This window comes from Acinonyx jubatus, chromosome X (assembly GCF_027475565.1).
Source record: "Acinonyx jubatus isolate Ajub_Pintada_27869175 chromosome X, VMU_Ajub_asm_v1.0, whole genome shotgun sequence".
Taxonomy (NCBI): domain Eukaryota; kingdom Metazoa; phylum Chordata; class Mammalia; order Carnivora; family Felidae; genus Acinonyx; species Acinonyx jubatus.
In genome coordinates this window covers 45,805,078-45,817,436 of record NC_069389.1, presented here as the reverse complement: position 1 = coordinate 45,817,436, position 12,359 = coordinate 45,805,078, and the positions used below count along the sequence as shown (strand labels likewise).

The 12,359-nt window shown below is 38.5% G+C and overlaps 1 protein-coding gene across 2 annotated transcripts in view; it reads left to right on the top strand.

Annotated features, from left to right (window-relative positions):
- Positions 1-12,359, top strand: part of FAM120C (family with sequence similarity 120C) — a 115,357-nt gene that overhangs the window by 3,855 nt on the left and 99,143 nt on the right. Inside the window, exon 2 of one of the 2 annotated variants that reach the window (XR_008290119.1) lies at positions 5,159-10,015. The exons of the other annotated variant lie outside the window; for it this stretch is intronic. The gene's annotated coding sequence lies outside the window, so the exon portion shown is untranslated. The remainder of the gene's footprint in view (positions 1-5,158; positions 10,016-12,359) is intronic. 2 annotated transcript variants of the gene reach the window in all.

The following is a 12,359-nucleotide window of genomic DNA, read 5'->3' as shown; positions in this document are numbered from 1 at the left end:
TTACCAGTGAACAAAGTTCTCTTTCCTGATTTTGGTTGGTGATCTTTGTTGTTGGAGTGATGGAGAGCTTCCTGGTTTATAGTACACACTTAAAAGATACTGGTTAATAGCTGAGGTAAACAGCTGTGATTTGCTTTTATAGAGGAGTGTTCCACTGTTTTGAAGATAGCAGATTTTCACTCGGATGATCTGCATGCTTACCACTTCTTTTGACTGAAATGCTAGTGCTTCAGAACAAAACCCACTACTGTATTTCTCTTCTTGGTTTTGTTCTTCAGACTAAGCTACAAAATGAGTCTTTATTCCTAATCTTATTTCCGTTTGTGCAGGTATTAAATAAAAGATAAATTGCTGGGTTGTCTGGTTAACGTTAGGTAACTTAAGACTGCCCATGAAAAGATTATTGGTATGAATTTTGTCATTTGGTTGGTTTCATTGCTATGTCCTGCAAACCTTTGTAAGTGTAATCGTCAATAGCATTAAAATGAAGTAAAATGACCAATTGCTAGCCTGGGTCTCAAAAGTAGAGCAGCCAAAAGCAGTTTTAGAATGTGGTTTGGGAAATGATGTGGGGTGGTTATGGGGATGAATACTTTAACGGTTAAAAAAAGATGACACATAAAACCCACCACTTCACAGCTATAATTCTTTAGAATGGGACCAATTAAAGAAAAATGAGTTGATTTAAAGAAAAGTATTAAGTTACAATACTTGGATGTGGCAGATATCATGTTGGTAGTACATGAGCGATCAAAGTTTTGAAAAGTCTGACCAAGAGCTGATACCATTTTATGCTTTCATTCTCTAAAATGCAGTATAGCAATGACTGCTATGCTTCCGGGTTATTTACTTATACCCTCAGTGCCACTCCTAGGTGCTCTAGTGGTAGGAAAAATTATTATAATAATTATTATTACTTCCTGAGCACCAAGTTGTACATAAAGTGCTTTTTAAATACCTCATTTATTCCTCACAAGCTTGCAAGAATGCCCAGTATTCTTCCTATTTCTTTGGTCTGGACACTATTAGGTGCTGGATAAAAATCCCTGTTCTGGGTCTGTATTGCTCAAAGTCCCTTTCCACAGTTCCACTACACTATTTCCTTCTTTTTAAAAAGAATTTTTTTTAATGTGTATTTTTGAGAGAGAGAGAGAGAGCGAGCAAGCGAGAGTGAGCAAGGGAGGGGCAGAGAGAGAGGGAGACACAGAATCTGAAGCAGGCTCCAGCTCTGAACTGACAGCACAGAGCCCGACATGGGGCTCAAACTCCCCAACTATGAGATCATGACCTGAGCTGAAGTCAGACGCTTAACCAACTGAGCCACCCAGCCGCCCCTATCCACTTCTTTTTGTATCTTCTTGTGTAAGATTGTGTACTTTTATTGGCCAGATAATATGAATAAATACATGAAGAAAAATAATAATAAATCAATTTGTTAAGCACTCTATGCCAGCATTGCTAAATGCACAAATACTACCAATATAAAGCACATGTGTAAGCTAAGTGTGAAGTGAGTGAGTCCTAGCAATCTTTCTTTTCTGCCTTTTCAGTCTCTCTCTCTCTCTCTCTCTCTCTCTCTCCCTCTCTCTCTCTCTCTCTGTGTGTGTGTGTGTGTGTGTCTCTCTCTCTCTCTGGTTTCTTTCACTTACAGCATAAACAAATAATCTTCAAACAACAAAAACCTTGCCTTTACTTTGTAATTCCCTTAAGCCATTATCTTTATCCCTGTTCTTCCCTTTTAACCATTATTCATGAACAAAGAAGACTGTATTAATTCCCATTCCCTAACCTATTGCCACTTGATATCTAATGTCACCATTCTGAAGCTGCCGCATCCATTTCCACTGTTACCCTTTCTTGGTCCTTTTTGAGGTAATTTTCACTATTGAGCTATCCTTTCTTTAAATTTCCTTCCTTGAATTTCATAATGCTGCTCACTTCTGATTCTCTTTATATGTCTCTAGTTCTTTCTCCTTTCCTAAGTTATTCCTCCTCGTCTGCATGCTTCCTTAAGCTTCAGTGTTCTCAAGACTTCTGTCCTAGCCATATTCTCCTATATTCACTTCCTGAGCAATCTTCTCCATTATCATGGCTTTAAATATTAACTATATTCTGATGATTCTTATAGCTCTTTCTCTACCCCCAACCTCTCTCATGAGCTTTCAAAGTATCTTTTCAGCTCTGCTACTCAATGTCTTACAGGTCACTTAAATTAAAAAAATATTCAAGATGGAGCTCATTATTTTCCCCCAAAACTTGTTCTATTTTCAGTGTTCTCTTTTCCTTTGAACCTTGTCTTTTATCTATTTCAAGCCAGAAAAGATGGAGTCCTTAATTCTTCACTCTCCTGTCACCTCCCATATCCACTTGGTTACTGTCACCTCTATACCTCAAAAATGTCTCCTGAGTCCAGCCACTTCCACCCCCATTGCCTTAGTTTAGGCTGCCATCATTTCTTATCTGAACCATGAAAATAGCCTTAACTTTTTCCTTTACCACTTTCTGGACAAGAGCCCGTCTTCTACTTTACTGTCAGGGATATCATCCTGAAAACCAAAGCCGAGTTCATTGTGTGCCCAAAGATAAACACTAGCTACTTTTTACCTACCCTTCCAAGTCCAGACTTCTCAGCCTGGCGGACAATGCCTTTCACAGTCTGATCCCAAACTCTCTCCAGCCTTACTTGGTGTTTACCCACACCTGGTCCAACCATTCGGAATGTCCCAACCATTCTGAACTTTTTAGTTTCCTGGGTATACAGTGTGTTCTTACATAGTGCTTTTCTTATGTCGCTCTCACCCTTGCATAGCATATTCCTACATATTGATCAAAAATAATATGACTCTTTCCCAGCCAAGGTTGATGATGTGCTACCCGAATGCTCTTGAATTACCTCTCATTTTTTCTCTTTCATAGTATTTTTATATCACATTTAATTCTCTTTTTTCCCATGCTGTACATTACATCCCCAGAGCGTATTTATTTTATAACTAGAAGTTTGTATATAATTCTCTTTTAATTGAATTCCAAGAGGGCAGGGATTTGCTTTTAGGGCTGGACACATTGTATACAATAATGGTTGTTGTGAGAGAGAGATTGGTTGGTTGATTGACTATAGAGAGCTTTAAGGGTCAGATGAGGAAGAATTTAGAACCAGTGTTTTATAATGTTACATATTAATTCCCTGTAAATCAACTTAAATTCCAAGTGGAATTGAAAAACTCTGTTAAGTAAAAGTAAGTTTGGTAGCTACTTAGCAATACATTTATAGAATACATTCCTTCTTGGTGGTAGTAACAATAGCTACCACATGGGCTGGGTACCTTACATAGATTCATTATGTCATTTCATCCTCACAACCACCTCTCAGGATATATATTAATGTCCTTTTTTTTTTAATGGCTAAAATAAAAACAGAATCAGCATAAGTTTGCACTGCTAGAAAACGGTTGAGCCAAGATACAAGCCTAAATATATTTGAGACCAAAATCCTTCATCTTTAACATATTGCAAAATAGCATAGTTGCATTTCAAACTAAACCTTTTCCAGAATATTTTTCTTATATTTAGCTTGTGGAGCATAATGGCTAAGACAACAGAACTTGGAACCAGACTGTCTGGGCTTAAATCCTTGTTTTTCTCCCTACTAGATAGGTAAACTTAGGCAAGTTAACCTCTCTGTGCCTCCGTTTCCTCATCTGGAAAATGAGGGGTAGTAATAATACCTGTATCACACATTTTGTGGTGAGTCTTAAACGATTTAATGCAAGTAAGGTGCTTATAACATTACATGGCACATAGTAAATCCTATATAAATGCCAGCTACTATTACTTTGAACAGAATATCTTTGGTGCCATGTATGTTGGACCTAGATCATTTCACTCTCATGCTTTAAGCTTAGGATGGTGGCCTGCAGAGTCCTTCGTGTTCTGCCTGCCATTCTCTGGCCTCATTTCATCCTATTTGTCTTCTCAGGACAGTGAATGGTTTTCAGTTCAAGTAACATTTTTTGAGCATCTTCTTTGTGCCAGACCCCATGCTAAGTACTATGAACAATGGAATTCATTCATTCAATAAATATTTATTGCACGAGTCCTGTGTGCCAGGCACAGTTCAAGATTATGAAGATAAAGTAGTGAACAAGACAGTTTTCTGATCTTATGAAGTTTACATTCTAGTGGGGAGGACAGACAATAAGATAAAAAAACAAAATATATATAATATTTTAGGTGGTATAGTAAGTGCTGTGGAGGAAAATGAAGTAGGGATGTGAGTTAAGGGAGTGTTGAGGTCAGGAGGATACTCTGTCTCTCCAGGACCTTGTTAGGTGAGACAAGTATGAAAATACTAACAATATGAGCCCAGAGGATCATTTCTCTGGCCCTTGTCATAGGCCCAAGGACATAGTCAATGGAAGTGGCAGAACCACGATTTGCATACCAGACACCAAAACCCTTACTCTTTTACCATAAAGGAAATTACAAAGATTATGGCAAGGATGGCAAACTGGCAGCCAGTAGGCCTATACATTTTTTTAAAGAACTCCATTGATCTTTATTGATCAGCAGTGTTTTGATCAGTAGTGTTTACCAGAATCTGAAATCAAATAGCGGGTTTGGACTGAATATTAAGGCATCATCTAGTTGAATGATGTTTCATTTCCCTCTATCATTTAACTTGCATTATATGAACACATTTCTTTTTTGAAAAATATGGATTTCTTGCCAGCATTTAAAAAATTGTGAAATGTTACAAAAAATTCTGACTTTCCAACCACTCTTGAACTATCAGACCCTTTGGCAACACCGATTGCCCCCTTTTGCTGAGCCACATGGTCTTAATTTATTGGAATCTCTATGATTCCATGGTATCTTCCTGACACAGTGACCAAGTACCTCTTGCCATTCATGATAGCCATCTTATATCAATGGCTCCCAATGATTCCCACCTACTGGTATTCACACTCTTGTGTAATCTCCCCCCATCCCTTGTTTATGGGCTGGACCTAGTGACTTGTTTCTAATGAACAGACTACAACAAAGTGATGAGATGTCACTTTCAAGATTAGGTTATTAAAAAACTATGACTTCCATCTTGTTTGCGCTCTCTCTCTGTCTCTCTCTCTCTGGCTCTTCTTGCTTGATCACTCTGATGAAGCAAGCTGCCATACTGTGAGCTGCCCTATGGAGAGGCCCACATGACAAGAAACTGAGGGCAACCTCCCAACTAACAGCCAGTGAGGAACTGAGGCCCTCAATCCAACAACCCACAAGGAACTGAATCCTGTCAACAGCCAAGTGAGTGAACTTGGAAATGGATCCTTCCCAGTTGAGCCTTGAGATGACTGCAGCCTTGGCTAATACTCTGATTGCAGCCTGTGAGAGACCCTGAGCCAGAGGACCCAGTTAAGCCATGCCCACAGATACTATGAGATAATAAATTTTTTTTTTAAGCCACTAAGTTTTTGGGGTAATTTGTTACACAGAAATAGGTAATGAAAACATCATTGATTGTTGTACTTTTTAATAGTAGTTTTGATAAGCATGAAATATTTCTTGCACCCACATCTATGAAAAGTGACAAAATCACACAAGAAGGTCATGTATTTAAAGATAATTTTTTTAATTCAGTGACAAGAGATTGTTGTGCTATAGTGAAAAGACCAAATGAATTGAAGTCCAAAGACTTGCATTCAAGTCACTAGTGGGATCTTGGGTAATTTATTATTTCATTTTGAGAATCTTCGTTTATGAAGTGGATAAGAAAGTGATACCATGTTTCCCAGGACAGTCGAGAGAATTACCAGCTATAATATATGTGAAACCTACTACATACGTGTTAGTTCATATTAATTTCAGTCTCTCCTGTGTTTCCATAGTACTCTATATATTTCCATTGGCTTGTACCATAATATATTGTGATTATCTGTTATATGTAGGCGACTTGATCTTTGCATCTACTCACACAGTATTTGGGCACATGGCAAGTGTGCAGAAAGCACTGGTTGGAAGAATGAACAGTTGTTACATAACTAATGAAAATTTAAAAATACTAAAATATGCTTAAAATTTTTAACCGAGGTATCTTTTGTCTTTGGGAAACTTCCTTTTGCCAATTTGCTGATAGGCATATCTGTAAAGAGGTCAGTTTCAGCAGAAAGGTCTTCATATCAGGTCACTATGTAAGGCTTAAATTTGGTCTATTGAACAATTCTTAGCACAGCCAAAGCACCTGAACCAGAACTGTACGAGGAGGCTAGTCCATCTTCTGGGCACTGTTATGGCACAAAGAATACACTGAAGTACTTAAGTCTCCATACATTTTATGCCCTAAGGCAAAAAGCAGTCATGGAGCTTGAGGTGTTGTCTACCATTTGTAAGGCTTCCATTTGTATCTCAAATACCAGTTTTAGATATTCACTCTCTCTCTTAAATCAAAAAGCTGGCAATAATCATCTGAAGAAGATCACATATTTAAAGGAAAATCAGAGAGAACCTATTTCTTGGTGAAAGTGATGAGTATTCCTCTATATCTAAATAAAATATGTCTGTTGAAATACTGCAATTTAAGACACCATTTTAAAATAAACCATTGTAGGAAATATGACCAGTGTATAAAAATGAAGAGTGCTGAAACAAAACTTTTAATAGGGCTTGGAATTTCAATAGGCTGTGTTTTGGAATACAGACAGAGTAGGTGACACTGTTATGAAATGCATTTATATAGTAAATGAAAGCATTGCCAGGGCTTGAAAATCTTGTCGGTGGTAGTTTAAGAAAATGTCTGTTGAATACAGCAGAAATTACATAATGAACAAGCATTTGTAAAGGTACGAAATACTGTTTCTCAGGATGTTAAACATTGGTGGCTGAACATTTTGGGGACAGTAAGTTATTTGTGAAGTTTTAGATCTCAGTTGGCTACATAGATATAAGCACTCCCCATATAGCTGTACACTTCACTGTGCCTAGCCAGTAGTTCTCACAGTATGGTTCCTGACCAACAGTACTGTATCACCTGGAAACTTGTTAGAAATGCAGATTCGCAGACCCTAGTCCAGACCTACCATATCAGAAGCTGGAGGTGGGGTTTGTCAATCTGTTTTAACGAGTCTTCTAGCTGATTCTGATGCACCCTAAAGTTTGAGAAAAATTGCACCTAGATATAATTCATGTGTTAAGAATTTTGATGGAATCTAATTCTTTGGGACTTGGAGCCTATGACAGGTACATTCACAAATACCTGGATTTTGTGTGTTAAGGAAAGTCATGAAATTTTTGGTATAGGTTGGTCAAAATTATGACTACAGAAGGTGCTTCTGCCATAGTGTTACTCTTGGACTCAGAATATTTAAATTTGAAGCAGAAACACTTTATAAGGACTTAAAGATTTTAATTATGTCACTCCTTAGGATTCAATTATTATGCAAAAATGTTCAAAATGAATCATGTTAGGAACTAGTGATTAATAATGTGGCTTACACCAAAGCTGAATACTTTGAATTATTAGATGCACGTTATGGAAATCTGCCCTATTATATGTAGACTGATTGCCTTGGCTGAGGCGTGGTACTGAAGATACTAAAAAAAGGGACTTCTGGCATCCAAAGAGCATTCAGTGCACCAGCAAAGATTGAAATAGAATACTTGACCTGTTTGGTTGACATTGCAACTCATCTAGAGAGGCACTCTGAATAAAAGCAGGTTTATTCAAAAATACCTTCACAAATGTATGGTTGTATTTGCTCGTTTCTAGCAAAATTACGCCTTTGGGAAACTCATTTGGCAGGTGATAAACTGGCTGACTTTGCTGAAATTGGTTTCCAAGAAATGAAAGTGATGGCCTGAACTACATTCCCAAAATTGTGAAGTTGTCTGTTGCATTCCAGGAAAGGTTCTCTGGCATTATATTTTCAGAAAAGGAACTAATATTGTCCAGTTAGCCTTCCTCAATGTTTATGGTGTAAAAGAAGAGCTACAATGGAGATAACGAATTACTGTTTTATGGTATTGAAAATGAAGCATGGTGTCATTGGAATACCAGAATTCTACAAATATCTTGGGGGTCATTACCCTAAATATAAAAAACAGTGTGCAAAATGTCTGTGTTTGGAAACTCCTACCTTTCTAAACAGCTGTTTTCTATTACAAGATGGGATAAAATTAATCATTCCCAAGGACCCAAAGCTAAATTCTTTACTGCACACCCCAACACAAAAATACAAAACCTAACATTGACCTCCTGGCACACTTGGCATCAGACCTCCTGTTCTAAGTTAAAGGAGAAAAATCACACACACAGATGTAATGATTAACTTTTTTCTATTTTTAACTTGTGTTATTACCTTTGAATTTTAAGATGTAAACTCCAGTATCTTGTATGTTTATATCATTAACACTGACAGTGTGGTGTAGTTTAAAAGAAATTAGGGGCACCTGGGTGGCTCAGTCAGTTGAGTGTCCGGCTTCGGCTCAGGTCATGATCTCGTGGTTCATGAGTTCGAGCCCCGCATCGGGCTCTGTGCTGACAGCTCAGTTAGACTTTGAGGCACAGAGGCCTTGCAGCTGAAATATAAACTGTCCATATTTCTATTGCTAAAGCAGACTTATACATAATCCACCCCTCCCATTGGCTTTTCTTATGCTTCCTCGTCATCTCTGATTTCTTTTTGCTTTGGAATTGAGAACAGAGGGAAAGGTGGACTACAGAGCTCAGCCTGAGTCAGATACCAGTTTGGATTTAACACTATGTGGGGAATGAGGCTAGCAATTCAAGAGAATTTGGGATGAATTGGAGGAAGTCAAGTATCACAGAGGTCAGAAAGTGGTGTTGCTTCTGTATTAAGCTCTTTCTGTGGTCCAGGCAGGCTTCTAGACAGCCAGATGGATATAATAAAATCACAGCAACTAACAAGCTCACAATCTATTTATTCTTTATGGCCCTGTGATTATTGTATTACTTTATGAATTGATCTGAAGTTAGTGAATATTCAGTTTTCCAGTAGCCTTTATTTGATAAACATGTTCGATGGAAAGAGCATTATTTTGCAGATAGACCTAACTAGGTTCAAGTCCAAGTTCTGCCATGTGGCTGGCTGTATGATTTGGGGCAAGTTATTTAAATTTTTCTATTGAGAAAGAGGGGGGTCGCCTGGGTGGCTTAGTTGGTTGAGCATCCATCTTCAGCTCAGGTCATGATCTCGTGGTTTGTAAGTTTAAGCCTTGCATCAGGTTCTCTGCTGTCAGCGTGGAGCCCACTTCAGATTATCTGTCCCCCTCTCTCTGTACCTCCCGCACTCATGCTCTCTCTCAAAAATAAATAAAACATTCGAAAAAAGGAGGGAGGGGGATTAAAGATACTCATTTCACAGATTTAGAAAGATAAGTGAAATACATCTTAAATTATTTAGCCTGGTGCCTATCATGAAATAGTAATCACTAGAATGTCACCTCCATGAGGACAGGAATTTGGGCCTCTTGGTCACTACGGTATTTCCACACCTAGATGAATGTCTGGCACGTATCTGTGCCTGGTCCAGTAAACACTGGTTGAAAGTCAAAATGTACCAAGAAATCATGGCCTTCATGGCGCTCACATTCTAGTGATAAATACTTCTAGTTGTTTCTAATAGCAAGTGTTTTTCAGTAAATTATTTCTGAAAGAACCAAAGTATGAGAGATAAAATGGAGGGGTGCCTGAGTGGCTCAGTTGGTTAAGCATCTGACTTTGGCTCAGTTCATGATCTTATGGTCTCGCAGTCCGTGGTTTTGAGCCTCATGTTGGGCTCTGTGCTGACAGCTGGGAACCTGGAGCCTGCTTCAGATTCTGTGTCTCCCTTGCTCTCTGCCCCTCCCCCACTTGTGCTCTATCTCTCTGTGTCTCAAAAATTAATAAACCTTAAAATTTTTTTTAAAGATAAAATGGAGAATATGAGCTCAGGTTGAAGAAAAAGCAGGAGTACCTTTCCTGTCTGGTGGTTTTGTCCAATTCTCCATCTACCCAAATACTGGTTTGGTAAGCACAATTTGAAAGCCACTTCTTTAGACTACTTGCTATTGGAAATGAGACATTAAACTTTTTTCAGAGAGCTGTTTCCCCCTGAGTTTTATAAATAAGTGTTGCTTCCTCTAGAAATCATTGCCCCATTGACTGGTCAGGTGCCTTTGGTCTATGTTTCCATGGCACCCTATGATTATAACTTCTTAATGTATTAAGTGTCTTACTCTGTGCTTTCTGCCTCCTGGCACTTAGAAGGCCCCAATTCATATTTGTTGTATTGAACAGTGAGCTAGCAATTAAAAGCTAGAGGCATTTGTTGAGAATCTCAACTCTTACTTTCTTTAAAGGCCAAATGTGCTTCTTTCTTGATTAGTTACTTGGGTATGTTATTGTTTAAAGCTCACCTAAATCATTTCAGTCTCCTGAAAAATTACAAAGTTAACAACTGAACTGGATCCGTTTGAGCCAGGAACTGAAAGTCCTTCTGCTTACAGATGGTAGCATTCATCATACATGTGGAAATGGAGCCAGGGTACTCAGCTATTCTGAAGGGTGTTGTGGCTAGAAGCCTTCTTCCTTGCCCTGATCAGGATTTAATTGCCATCAGTCACTCTAGATGATATTTTGCTAAAAAATAACAATCTAACTAGAGAGCACTGTTTCTTAAACTTACCTCATCATGACAATCATCTGGGGTTCTTGAAAGCAACCTCAGTGTCTATTGTTGGATGAAAGAGTAAAGAAAATATGGCATATACATACAATAGAGTATTATTCAGCCTTAAAAAAGAAGGAAATCCTTCCATTTGGGACAACATAGATGAATCAGAGGACATTATGCTGAATGAAATAAGCCAGACACAAAAAGACAAATACCATTTAATAAGGAGTCTAAAATTGTCACTAATAGAAGCAGTGAGTAGAATGGTGGTGGCCAGGGACTGTCAGGAGGGAATATTGGGGAAGTATTAGTCAAAGGGTACAAAGTTTTGGTTATACAAGACAAATGGGTCCTAGAGATCTGAACAGCATAGTGCCTATAATTAACAATACTGATTTGTGTACATAAAACTTTGCTTAACTTATGTTAAGTGCTTTTATCACAAAAAATAAAGAGGGCAGGAGGAAACTTTTGGAGGTTATAGACATGTTTATGGCATAGACTGATGCCAGTGATGATTCTTATCTCTGACCTCAAGGTGTATACATTAATTATGTACAGCTTTTTGTATGTCAGTCGTACCTCAAAAAATATATATATATATTTCTAGGCTAGCGCTAGACCTACTTCATCATACTCCTCAGAGTCGAGAGGCCTGGAATGGGAATTACCTTCAGGGAATGGAGGTAAAAGGTCTGCAGGCATAACCTCATTTTATTGTATTTTGCTTTATTGCATTTCACAGATACTGCATTCTTTACAAATTGGAGATTTATGACAACCCTGCATCAAGCAAATCTATCAGTACCATTTTTCCAACCATATTTGCTCACTTCCTGTTTCTCTATCACATTTTGGTAATTCCCACAATATTTCAAACTTTACTATATTTGTTACAATGATATGTGATCAGAGATCTTTGGGATGTTACTCTTTTTCATTGTTTTGGGGCACCACAAACATCATCAATACAAGATGGTGAATTTAATAAATGTGTGTGTTCTGACTGTTCTACTGACCAACAGTTCAGGTTTCCCTATTACCTGAGACATAAGAGTATTAAAATTAGGCCAATTAATAACCCTACAATGGCCTCAGGTGTTCAAGTGGAAGGAAGAGGTGCACATCTCTCACTTTATTTTTTAAAAAAATTTTTAATGTTTATTTTTGAGAGAGAGCAGGTGAGTGCATGAGCAGGGGAGGTGCAGAGAGAGAGGAAGAGACAGAATCTCAAGCAGGCTCCATGCTCTCAACCCAGAGCCCGATGCAGAGCTCAAACCCACAAACCGTGAGATCATGACCTGAGCCGAGGTTGGTCACTCAACCAACAGCCACCCAGGCGCCCCACATGTCTGTCACTTTAAATCAGAGGCTAGAAATGATTAAGCTTAGTGAGGAAGGCATATCGAAAGCTGAGATAGGCCAAAAGCTAAGCCTCTCGTGCCAAAAAGGTAGTCAAGTTGTGAAAGCAAAGGAAAAGTTTTTGAAGGAAATTTAAAATGCTACTCTAGTGGGGCACCTAGGTGGCTCAGTCGGTTAAGCCTCTATTGATTTCGGCTCAGGTCATGATCTCAGGGTTCTGAGTTGGAGCCCCATGTCGGGCCCTTCACTGACAGTGGGGAGCCTGCTTGGTATTCTCTCTCTCCCTCTCTCTCTCTGCCCCTCCCTTGCTCACCCTCTCTCTCAAAAATAAATAAG